This window comes from Equus caballus, chromosome 2 (assembly GCF_041296265.1).
Source record: "Equus caballus isolate H_3958 breed thoroughbred chromosome 2, TB-T2T, whole genome shotgun sequence".
Taxonomy (NCBI): domain Eukaryota; kingdom Metazoa; phylum Chordata; class Mammalia; order Perissodactyla; family Equidae; genus Equus; species Equus caballus.
Genome location: NC_091685.1, coordinates 60,722,012 through 60,733,091, shown reverse-complemented (window position 1 = coordinate 60,733,091; position 11,080 = coordinate 60,722,012).

Here is an 11,080-nt window from a genome sequence, read left to right as displayed (position 1 = left end):
AGCCCATTCATTTTTGGAGGTAAAACAGAAAAACTGTAAAAGTCCAGTCTGCTGTAATCAGAAAGGCTGTTGACAAAGTGTCCTGTTGTCCTTGCTTTGTCCACTAGGGAATCCATTTTCATCGTGGAACCCATGTTTTGTCCAAAAGGAGTGGAATACAGAGCATCTGTCCCCGCACCACAGCATAAGCACAGCTGGTCAGAAAACACAGAGCTTCCAGAATCAACTGAGAGGCGAAAACAGGATCAGGAAACAGAAAGAGCTGTTTTCCTCTAACAAGAGGAGGAAGCAGCAAGCACTGTGACAAGCATATGGGGCTGGGGGTGGAGGAGCGAGCTTCGGCTCAGTAAGAGCCTTGAGCAAGTACACTGGTGGAGGCTGAGGAAGAGCACTGGGTATGTCCCAGGATAGACAAGGTGGAGCAACAGAGAAACATACTAACCCAGGAAAAAATCTGATCAGGATCAGCACAGAGACCCGCCTTCTCTGCACTTGCTAAGCACTTTGGTGAGGAGGAAGCAGGCCTTAATAGACAATATCAGAAGCCACCGTAAGGTCTCTATAGCCATTGACTCTACAGCCATTCTCAGCTACACCCTTCTTGTCCACATGATGTCTGGAGTTTAAAACTACTCAAGCTGTTTTCGTAGAACTACAGAACTATTTCAAGCAAGATTCTGTGCCCAGAATAAGCCAACAGAGGAGGACAAACTCCTGGGGACAGTCTGGCACGCTCTGGATGGGTCACAGTCATGCGTGTACTCCTCCATTGGAGAGGGCAAGTGACTTGAGCATCGCTACTGGAATTCACAAACCCAGGATTACTTGAGCTTTCATCTACCTGGGGGTGGTTTAAGCTCCAGGCCACGGACGAGGGTGTTGAGTCTGTGTGTGTATAAAAGGGACAATGCTGAAGGTGGGAAACAGGACCTCAGGGCATTAGGACAGAGAGGCTGCAGAAACACAAAATTTACCATCAGAAGTCCCAGATTCACATTTAAGTTACTTTGTTGATGAGCATTTTGACTATGGAAAAACTATTTGGTTTTTCTGAGCATATTCTCTCATCACAAAATGGGCCCAAGTAACTAGCTCACAGGATTGTTGAAAGGATTAAGTGAGATATGATGGTACATGTGAAAGTGCTTTCTAAACTGGGAGGCAAGTACAAATGTGCTGCGGACACATAGGTGAAGAAACGCTGCCCATTGCCCTGTGGGCCTCATTACTCACCGAAGAGGCAGGTGTATAGGCACACAGCTCCAAGACCATGTGCGAGGTAGGAAAGGCATGAACGACTGGCTGTGCGAGCCGGCGGGGCAGGTCCAGCTCTCTCTGGGGAAAGGTGTCATGGAGGAGATGCTGTGAGCCGTGGAATAAACGGCACTAAGATTCAGATATTTTTAATTTTTCGCTTTACAAAAAGAAATCAGTATAAGGAGCTTTCTCTATCTAGTCTCTAATACTCCTACCAAGCCTGTAATTGACTATGGCTGTCCACAGTTGAGAAGTGACTTAACCGAGGCTGAGAAAAGTTAGGGACTCGCCAGAAGTCTCCCAGCAAGGCAGCAGCAGAGCCAGAATCCAACCCTGCCTCTAATTCCCCTGATTTCCCATTTGAATTTTAAAATAATATAAGCAAGATGTTGTATTTTTTTGAATTTAAAAATCTTTTAAAATAAGATTATTGTTTTCCTGTACGCGATTCAAGCTGGGCCTTGGAAACGAAGAAAGAATTGGGAGAACTTGGAAAGGTTTGGGGAGGATATGGCCAAAAGAAACAAAAGCTTGGGAGAGAAACAAGAAATCTTTTCCTGACGAGGGAAAAATTAAAGAATTTGTTCACTAGATGGTAAGTTCCAATGAGGCCAGGAACTGTCTCTCATAGCTTCACTCAATGGCCTCCTCCTCTTCCTCTGAGGTTCCCAGCTGGGAACATAGTGTATTCTGGTTGATCTATTGATCATTTCAATCTGAAAAAGAAAAGACCAAGGGGATGGAATTCGTTACAATCTCCAACAATTGTGTGTAATAGAGTAGTGATGAAGAGGGGGAGTGGTGATGAAGAGAGTTTATGCTCCATGATGTCAGAACAAGAAGGAAAGTTCTAGAACACTTTTGAAAAACAATTTTCTATCTGAAATGAGTGTGAGACTCTTGAACACAGCACCAAGGATGCAAAGATTCTTTCTTTGCACACCTTGAAAAGAATGTTCAAGTGCCAAAGTTTTGAATGAGTAGATGGCAGCTCTGTAGTCCCAGGGGGGACTTCTCAATGAAACTCACAATCTGAAAAGCCAACAATGCCCCTGACTTTGCCCATATCAAAAAGTTAATTCCAACGTGACTTTGCAGGCTAAAATGACTTCTGCACCCACGGCAAGTCTTGCCAGCACCCAGAGGATTCCGGCGACGTGGCTAAGCCACCAGGAAGACCAAGAAGAGATTTTTCAATATCATTCGAGGCTTTGAGGGAGAGCTAATGTTGAGCCTGTAATAGATGCTTTCTGATCCTCCTCACACTGCGTGTGGCTCTCTTAAGTATTGGTCCTATTACGTTTTTAAAAATAGCTCTGAAGTAATTTGTGTGCTGAACTGGCTACAGGATAAAAAAAACCCACCTGAATAAATTCTACTTGTTCCTATCAGCCTGAGCCCAAGATCTGCAGCAGCAGTTTCCTCGGAGCTAATTTTCAGCATTAGGGTTTATCAGAACCTAAATTCTGTACTAATAAACGATGAAACAGCAGCCACTCTTTCAGCCACTTATTTGGGCAACCAGGGAATTGGCAGACGAGTTAAAATTTTCCATTGGTGACAACACACAGCTGTTGAGGTGCAAAGATCTGAGACTCTAATCAGACCAGGTTATATAAGTAGCACTATCTCATTATCTCTGCTTGGGGGATAGGGTTCACCGGGCAGCTGGGGCTGTACGGGGTGTCGACAGAATAGCTAATGGGAAGTTGACACACAAAGATATCAACTTAGAAGAGAGGAAGTGGGTAACCTATGCCCCCTTTCAGCCTTGAAGAAGAGCACAGAGCAGGGGCAGCTGCTTCACGACTCTTCTTGCATAAGGCGGTAGCGGTAACAAATGTGACTCCTTTCTGTATGTATGAGAAATGACATCCAGGGACTCCTGTTGGCACACATTACAGCGTTCTCCCAGGAACTTCCTATTCTTCCCAACAGTCTGAGGAAAGTTGTAATGTCAATAAAGCAAGAATGCTCAGAGTAGGAAATTGTCCGGAGCGCCCCCCTCAGAATAGGGAGTCAGCAGTGGCTACCATTTACTAATACGCTCCAGCGAGCAGTGCCCTTTCCAATTCTGATTTCAAAGTAAGTGATGATTATCTTAGAACTAGTCAAAGGAACAATGATCATTGGCCAAACTATGTAATGATTAGCAGTTTACAAAACATTTTCATATCCATTATCTACTTAACCTTTCCGTACAACTTTATTTGATAGGGGTGCTTAATATTCACCCTTTGAAGATGAGATATCTTGGGGGCGACAGCGTAAAAAAATAATGGCCCTATTCTGGCCCAAGTTCAGAACCTACAGGAGCTAGGCTAGCGAAGAGGACAAGGTTGGCTTTATTACTGATCAGAGTTATTAGGGAGCGTGGCTATGAGCCTGTTAACATTCATGCCCCACTGCCCATAGGCACACGGAACACACATCAGTGTACACACTGAGGCAGCACATTCACGTGCAAGTTTGAGTCTTCACAGCAGATTTATTTGCCAAGAATCCAGGTTGAGAGGGAAGAGAGCACATCCCCCGTGCCTTCAGGCTTTTGATAGATGAGCTCCGCCCAACTGAGAAGCATCTACGGAAGCCTGCCATTTCAAGATGGGGTAACTGCCTCCTCTGCGAACATGAATGGGTGAGGGGGACAGGAGAGCCAGGAATGTTACTCACATGGACACATCAGGAGAGGAGGGGAAGTGATTTCTCCTAACACATCCCAGTGTTTTTGTTCTCTTAACACGTTAGGTTTAACCATCAAGCTTATGGTCATCCCAGGTGTGGTTATTTTTCCTGAGGGAGTTTTTCTCATAGCATTACTACTCCCACTTTATGAGGCCAGCCCCTCCATACTAGCCACAGCTCCTTCAGAGAATTCTTCTGGGATCACAGGTGGACAGTTTAGAATTTGCCCTCAGAAGACTCTGAATGGATCCGAAGGGTACACTCATCTTCTCAGTGCAAATTCACTCCCTATTCCGTTTTCCTCCCTGCAAAACTGTTCAGCCATGTTCTCTAATACAATGCTTTTCAGAGGTTCTGCATGCGGTCAGTGACAGTAGAAAGATACTCAATTACAAAACGCCAGCAGCACAGAGGGGGCCAAATTTGAATATAAACTCCCTCTCATTAAGAAATTCCAAGGGAGATACTGAAATCCAAAAGTTAAATAATCCTCTTCTAAGGACAGTCCAAAGAAGTTTCAGTCCAAATGAATTAAAGTCCAAAGTTAAATTTCCTTAACTTGTGCAGCTAAAAGTCCAAAGAAATTAAAGTTTAATTCAAATTTTTAGTTTTTCCTGTGACTTGATATGCAAAGAAATTCATGTCCAAAATTTCATTTCCCAATTTCCAGTCCTGCTCAGCCTCGACCAGAGGGTCCTGGCCTTCAGCAGCTGCGGACTGGGCTGTTTTCCAAGGGCAGGGTGTGGCTCCTTCTTGGCCTCTCAGGAGCCCCATTTTTTAAAGTGTTCAAAGTTACTAGAACACATAAGATTGTTATCGTATCAGCCCCGTATTCCACAAAATTTAGAACTATAAGAAATCTCCAGCCACCAGAGAAGTTGTCTGAGCACAATTATTTTTTCAGAACCCAATATTTAGCATTGCCAGAGGCCCAGCAATATTTGGCGGAAGGAGAAAATCTACAGGTTAGGTCACCGTTTGGGTCCTGAAATCTACAATCTTGGTCAGTGTTTAAGTATTTAAAAAATTCAGAGCCAAACTCGGGTGAATTCTGGAATGTGTGAACAAGCCACATGAATTCAACTAGATTTTTAATCCCTCCAGGGTTCTCTTCCTCAGCACCAAATGAGATTCCAAACAGTACAAAGACAGATGACGTCTAGGACATCTGATATCGCCCTGCTCTATCTAGGCCTGGCACGAGACACCTTCGTGCTCGGTAGCTCAGGTGCTGACTTCATGATTTCAACTACTGGCCTGCAGACTTGACCAAGAGCCACAGTCAAAGCTGCAAGCACAGATCTGCCGCCAGTGCCCAAAGCCCAACAGCCAGGCTGCGCCTGGGCACTTCCAGGCGACGCTGCAGCAGCCAGGCGTGAAGGTGGGCGTCACTCAGACCCCAGCAGCCTGCTCGCTCCAGTCTGGCAGCCAGAGTTTGCTAAAGTCCACATTTATTTAAAACTGTACCAAAATAGCCATTTTCCCACAGATAAAGCTGCCAGGAGTGGGGTGACCACATTCATTTATTGCTTAAGCTAGGACACCTCTGAGAGTGAAAAGGGAAGACGTGAATAAATACTATGAGACAAAAAGCGTTAACTGTCCCAGGCAAACTGTCACGTGTGGTCACTTGAGCCAGAAGCTCCATTGTGTGCAAGGTGAAAGCCCTATTTCTCCAGGGAAGCCCCTCCACGTGGGAACATGAGGGGTAGGGAGAGGAGCTTCCCCCAGAGGAAATCAAGGCTCAGAGAGTTAAGTCATTTGTCTGGAGTTAACATGCTTGTAAGTGATGCAACCAGAAATGAATCCAGGTCTTCTGGTTGCAGAGCCCCGGTCCTTTCAGTACATCCCAGTGGCCGTCCCCTTTTGATTCTGCTCCCTGGCTCCCCACCAGCCACGTCTCTGGTACAATTGAAAGCCTTCGTTCCCCTTATTTGCCTTTTGCTTTGAAAAAATAATGTTTTTTCTACTACATGAATAATAAGTGTCCAAAAAGTAGAAAATTTGGAAATTGTTGAAAAGCATAAAGAAAAATATCAATTGTTATTTTGACATGGAGAAATAAGCCCTGTTATCATTTTCTCCAAATTTGTTTCCTGCGTATGTGTGTGTATTTGTGTATGCGTGTTTGTGTGTGTATTACGTGTGTGTGTGTGTACAGTAATATTTTTGAGCTACTCTCAGTTTTTCTTTTCTTTCTTCCCGCTACATCTCTCTTTTTTCCTTCTCTCCCTACTTAGAGTAGCTAGAAGGTGGTGTGCTCATTGCCTCAGGGGAGACATGAGACTGGGCAGAAGCAGAAAATAAGGAGAATTGGATTTCCAAAAGCCCAAGCCCATCAAGGATATTATTCTAGTCACGTCTGAGGCAAATAACAATTTTACTCTCCTTTCCAATATTTATACTTCATATTTCTTTTTGTTGACGTACTGTTGACTAAGAGTTCCAGGAAAATATTAAAAAGTCGTGATGCTAGCAAGCTCACATGTCTGGGTCTGACTTTAATATCCAGGTTTCCCCATTAAATATGATATTGGCCAATTTGACATAAATATTCTTTATCTGATAAAGGAAGTCTTCTATTCTTTGCTGCTAAGAAATTTCTTTTTAAAAATTTTTATTAAAAATCAAGAATGATATTGGAAATTATCAAATGTATTTTGGCATCTAGTAAGATAATCATGTGACTCACTCTCCTTTGATTTATAAAGATGATGAATCATATCGATAGATCGTCTATCATCAAACCGTTTTTGCATTCCTGATTCTGCTGTGTTCTTCACTGAAATAAGCTGCTGGATTTGATTTGTAGTCAAGTCAAAAGTAAGATTGGTTTATATTTTTCATTTTTAGAAGTACCAAGCTTGTGTTCTTGAGGGATATGTAGAATCATAAAATAAATTGAAATCCAGTCATTATTTTCTAGTTGACATAGCAGGAGAGAATTTTCTTGAAAAAAATTTAAAACTTGCTCATAAAAACTTCTATGCTTGGAGCTTTTGTTGGAGATAATTCTCTGACAGCTTTTTTTGTTTTACCCATATTATTGATTAATTAAGGATTTTTATTTCATCTTGTGTCAATTTTATTACTTTAAATTTTTCTACATAAACGACCATTGCATTGAGAATTTCAAGTTGATTGGCATAGAATTACATACAATTTCTACTTTTTTTCTTGTGGTCTAATTCAGTTTTTTTGTTGTTGTTGTAACTTTTAATAATTTGGCTCTTTATTTTTTTCAAAGAACCAGTTCTTGGATTTATTATTCATTCTCTATTAAAATTTCAGAGTTTTGCTTTTATCATTTTACTTTCTTATTTCTATCCTTTTAGGGGATAGTGTGGTGGTGATGTTTGCTTTTTTAACTCAAGAGAAATTTATTTACCTTTTTACTTCTTAAAAACGAAATGATTTAGGGGTTGGCCCCATGACGTAGTGGTTAAGCCCAGCAGGCTCCACTTCAGTGGCCCAAATTCACAGGTTCAGATCTCAGGCACAGACCTACACCACTCAGACCTACACCACTCCTCAAGCCATGCTGTGGCAGCGACCCACATACAAAATAGAGGAAAACTGGCACAGGTGTCAGCTCAGAGAAAATCTTCCTCAAGCAAAAAAAAAAAGAAGAAGAAGAAGATTGGCAATAGATGTCAGCTCAGGGCGAATCTTCCTCACCAAAAAATAAAATAAAAAAGAGATGAAATGATTTAATGTTATTTAATTTCTCTCTGAATACAGATTTGACTCTGACTCCCTGGTTTTAAATTATAGTTTTCTCATCTCCAGAATCCTAATAACTCTGGTTTTTGTCTACTGAACCTACTTCTCCCCATTTCAGCAGCCATCTTATTGAGGCGCCATTAGCTCCCGCTGTGACAGTCCTAGGATGACCTGGTGCAGCTTTCCTGAGAATTCTTGGTTTATGTCAACATTCTTTCAATATGTCTTTCTATTTTGTTTAATGTGATCAGTTTTTGTTGCTTAGCCATGGAAATCACATAATATTCTTAATTTTGGTTTTGCATTTTTGACCCAAGTATTTTTAGTCTGCTTTCCAGTTCTAATTCTAATTTTTAAGCAATGGGGACTTTTACTTCATAACTTTGTTGTTAATTCTATTTTTCTAATATCATTTTAGAATATGGACTATACAATTTCTGATTTGGGGTATTTTTTGGTATTTTCTTTGTGGCCTAACATATGATTATTTTTTTAAAATAGTTCAGGATATTAGAAAAGAAGGTGAAGTTTTAGGGTAGAAAGCTATCTATTAATTTAATGTTATTACATTATTAAGACTTTCCAGCCTTATGTATTTTTGCTAACCAATTGTGTCAAGGCCTGAGAGGGTTTTGCCCCCAAATTGTAGTCAGCTTCCTTTCTGGTGCTGACATATTCCACAACAGAGAAGAGTCCTCTTGTTTTATTAGAATAAACCCATTTTACCATCTGTGCTGGCTTTGGACTGGACGTACCTGGCTATTTCTGGATTTCCTGGGATGACTGCCACCGAACATCACTGAGATGCAGTCTCTAAAGAGATTCTGATGGGAGTATTATCCATCTGTCCATCCCACCTGCCCTTACAACCAATCATTACTCTTAAGAATTAAGGAATCTTCATTCAAAATCTCCTCTGCCTGCTGTTTGAACAGTAAACTGCAAGGACGCTTGTGTTCTCTCTTCACTTTGGTCCCATTCTGTACGTATCTGGCACAAATTCTTCAAGGTTTAAGGATGTTGAATTGTTTCTTCCCTAATATTTAGGAATTCTGCAGGTTTTCTTCTCTTCTCCTTTGATCTATATTCCTTTGGTCATTTCAGTTAAAAATAGAAGAAAGATCAAACATCTGTGTTTAAATTGTCATTATTTTAGAAGTTCAAAATAGTCTTCTCATATAAGGAAGATTAATCCATTTTTGTTTAATGTAAATATGCTTAGTCCCATGTCTGATACACCATTTTCTACATTTTGTGCCTTTCTGCTGTTTTCTTTGTTTTCTATATTTAACTTTCTGCACTATGCTTTCTTTTTCTCCCAGACTGAGAAGTTACTCATATCCTTATTAATTATATAATGTGTAGGTCTACCTATCATCCATCTATCATCTATCTATCTTTTCTATTATTTTTTTCTTAAAGATTGGCCCTGAGCTAACATCTGTTACCAACCTTTTTAATTCTTCTTCTTCTTCTCCCCAAAGCCCCCCAGTACATAGTTGTATATTCTAGTTGTAGGTCCGTCTAGTTGTGGCATGTGGGACGCCCCCTCACCATGGCCTGATGAGCAGTGCTAGGTCCGCGCCCAGGATCTGAACTGATGAAACCCTGGGCCGCCGAAGTGGAGAGCACAAACTTAACCGCTCAGCCACAAGGCCAGGCCCTATCTTTTCTATTATTATGTTTTAAGTTGTTGCTTCATTTCCATTCATTATCTTCTTTGGGACAGTAATTGTTATAAGTTGAGTTTCCATAATCTGACCTGCATACTTATACTTTTTTCTCTCATCGCCTTTCTTTGTCCTTTTACTTTAGAGTCTGTGAGAGCATCTCAATTTGTTCTCTAGTGTAGAGATTTTATATTTTATAGAATCTACATGCTCTTTAAAGTATTTTTTTTCACTTTTAAAACCAATTGTGAATAACTATGACATACAAAAAAGACATCCATTTAAAGTATACAGTGTGATGAATTTTGGTCAATCAACTCCACTCCAACTGAGATGTAGTGTTTCCATTATCCCTAAACACGCCCTCATGCCCCCTGCAGTCAACGCCCCGCTCCTGACTGCAAGCAACTGCTGCTCTCTTTCCTGCCTCTGTAAATCATCTCTTCTAGAATTTCATACAAATGGAATCACATAGTATTTAATCTTTTGTGTCTGTCTTTTTTCATTAAGCATAATGCTTTTGAGATTCATCCATGTTGTTGCATGTGTCAGTAGCTCATTCTTTTTTATTGAGGAGTGGTATTCCATTATACGAATATACTACAATTTATTTACCCATTCACCTGCTATGAACATTTGGATTGTTTTCAAATTTTTAGCTATTATGAATAAAGCTGCTATGAACATTCATCTAAATGTCTTTTTGCAGACTTATATTTTCATTTTTCTTGGGTAAGTATCTAGGAGTAGAACTGTTGGATCATATAGTAAGCATATATATAAAAATTTTCTAAACAACTACTAAATTGTTTCCAAAGTTGTACCATTTTTCATTCACACCAGCAATGTACATGATTTCCAGTTGCTCCACATTCTCATCAACAGTTGGTATTGTCAGATTTTCTGATTTTAGCCATTGTAATCGGTATATAATTTATCTCATTTTGGTTTTAATTTGCATTTTCCTGATGACTCATGATGTTGAGCATCTTTCAAAATGCATTTATCAGTCATTTATCTATTATCTTTTTCAAAGTATGTGTTCAAGTCATTTGTCCATTATTTTATTGGATGGTTTTTATTACTGAGTTTTTAAAGTTTTTATATGCTCCAGATACAAATCCATCGTTAGATATATCCATTAGAATATTTTCTCCCAGTCTATGGATTGCCTTTTCATTTTCTTAATGAAATACCTTTCATTTTAAATTGAACTTTTATTTTGAGATAATTGTAGATTCTCATGCAGTTGTAAGAAATAATAGAGAGAGATCCTTTACCCAGTTACAACCAGTGGTAACATCTTGCAAAACTATAGGACAATATCTCAGCCAGGAAACTGACATAGATACAATCCACCAATCTTGCTCAGCTTCTCCCAATTTTATGTATACTCGTTCATGTGTGTGTATATTTAGTTCTATGCAACTTTATGACAGGTGTAAGTTCATGGATCCATAGTCAAGATGCAGGACACAAGGCTCCCTTGTGTTGACGTTTTTTTTTTTTTTTATTAAGGTTATGAAAGTTAACATCCTTGTGAAATTACAGTTGTACATCATTATTAGTCTTGTTGTAGGTACACCACTTCACCCCTAGTGCCCTCCCCCCACCCCCCTTTCCCCTGGCAACCACCGATCAGTTCTCTTTGTCCATATGTTAACTACCACTTATGAGTGGAGTCATACAGAGTTCATCTTTCTCTGTCTGGCTTATTTCACTCAACATAATACCCTCAAGGTCTA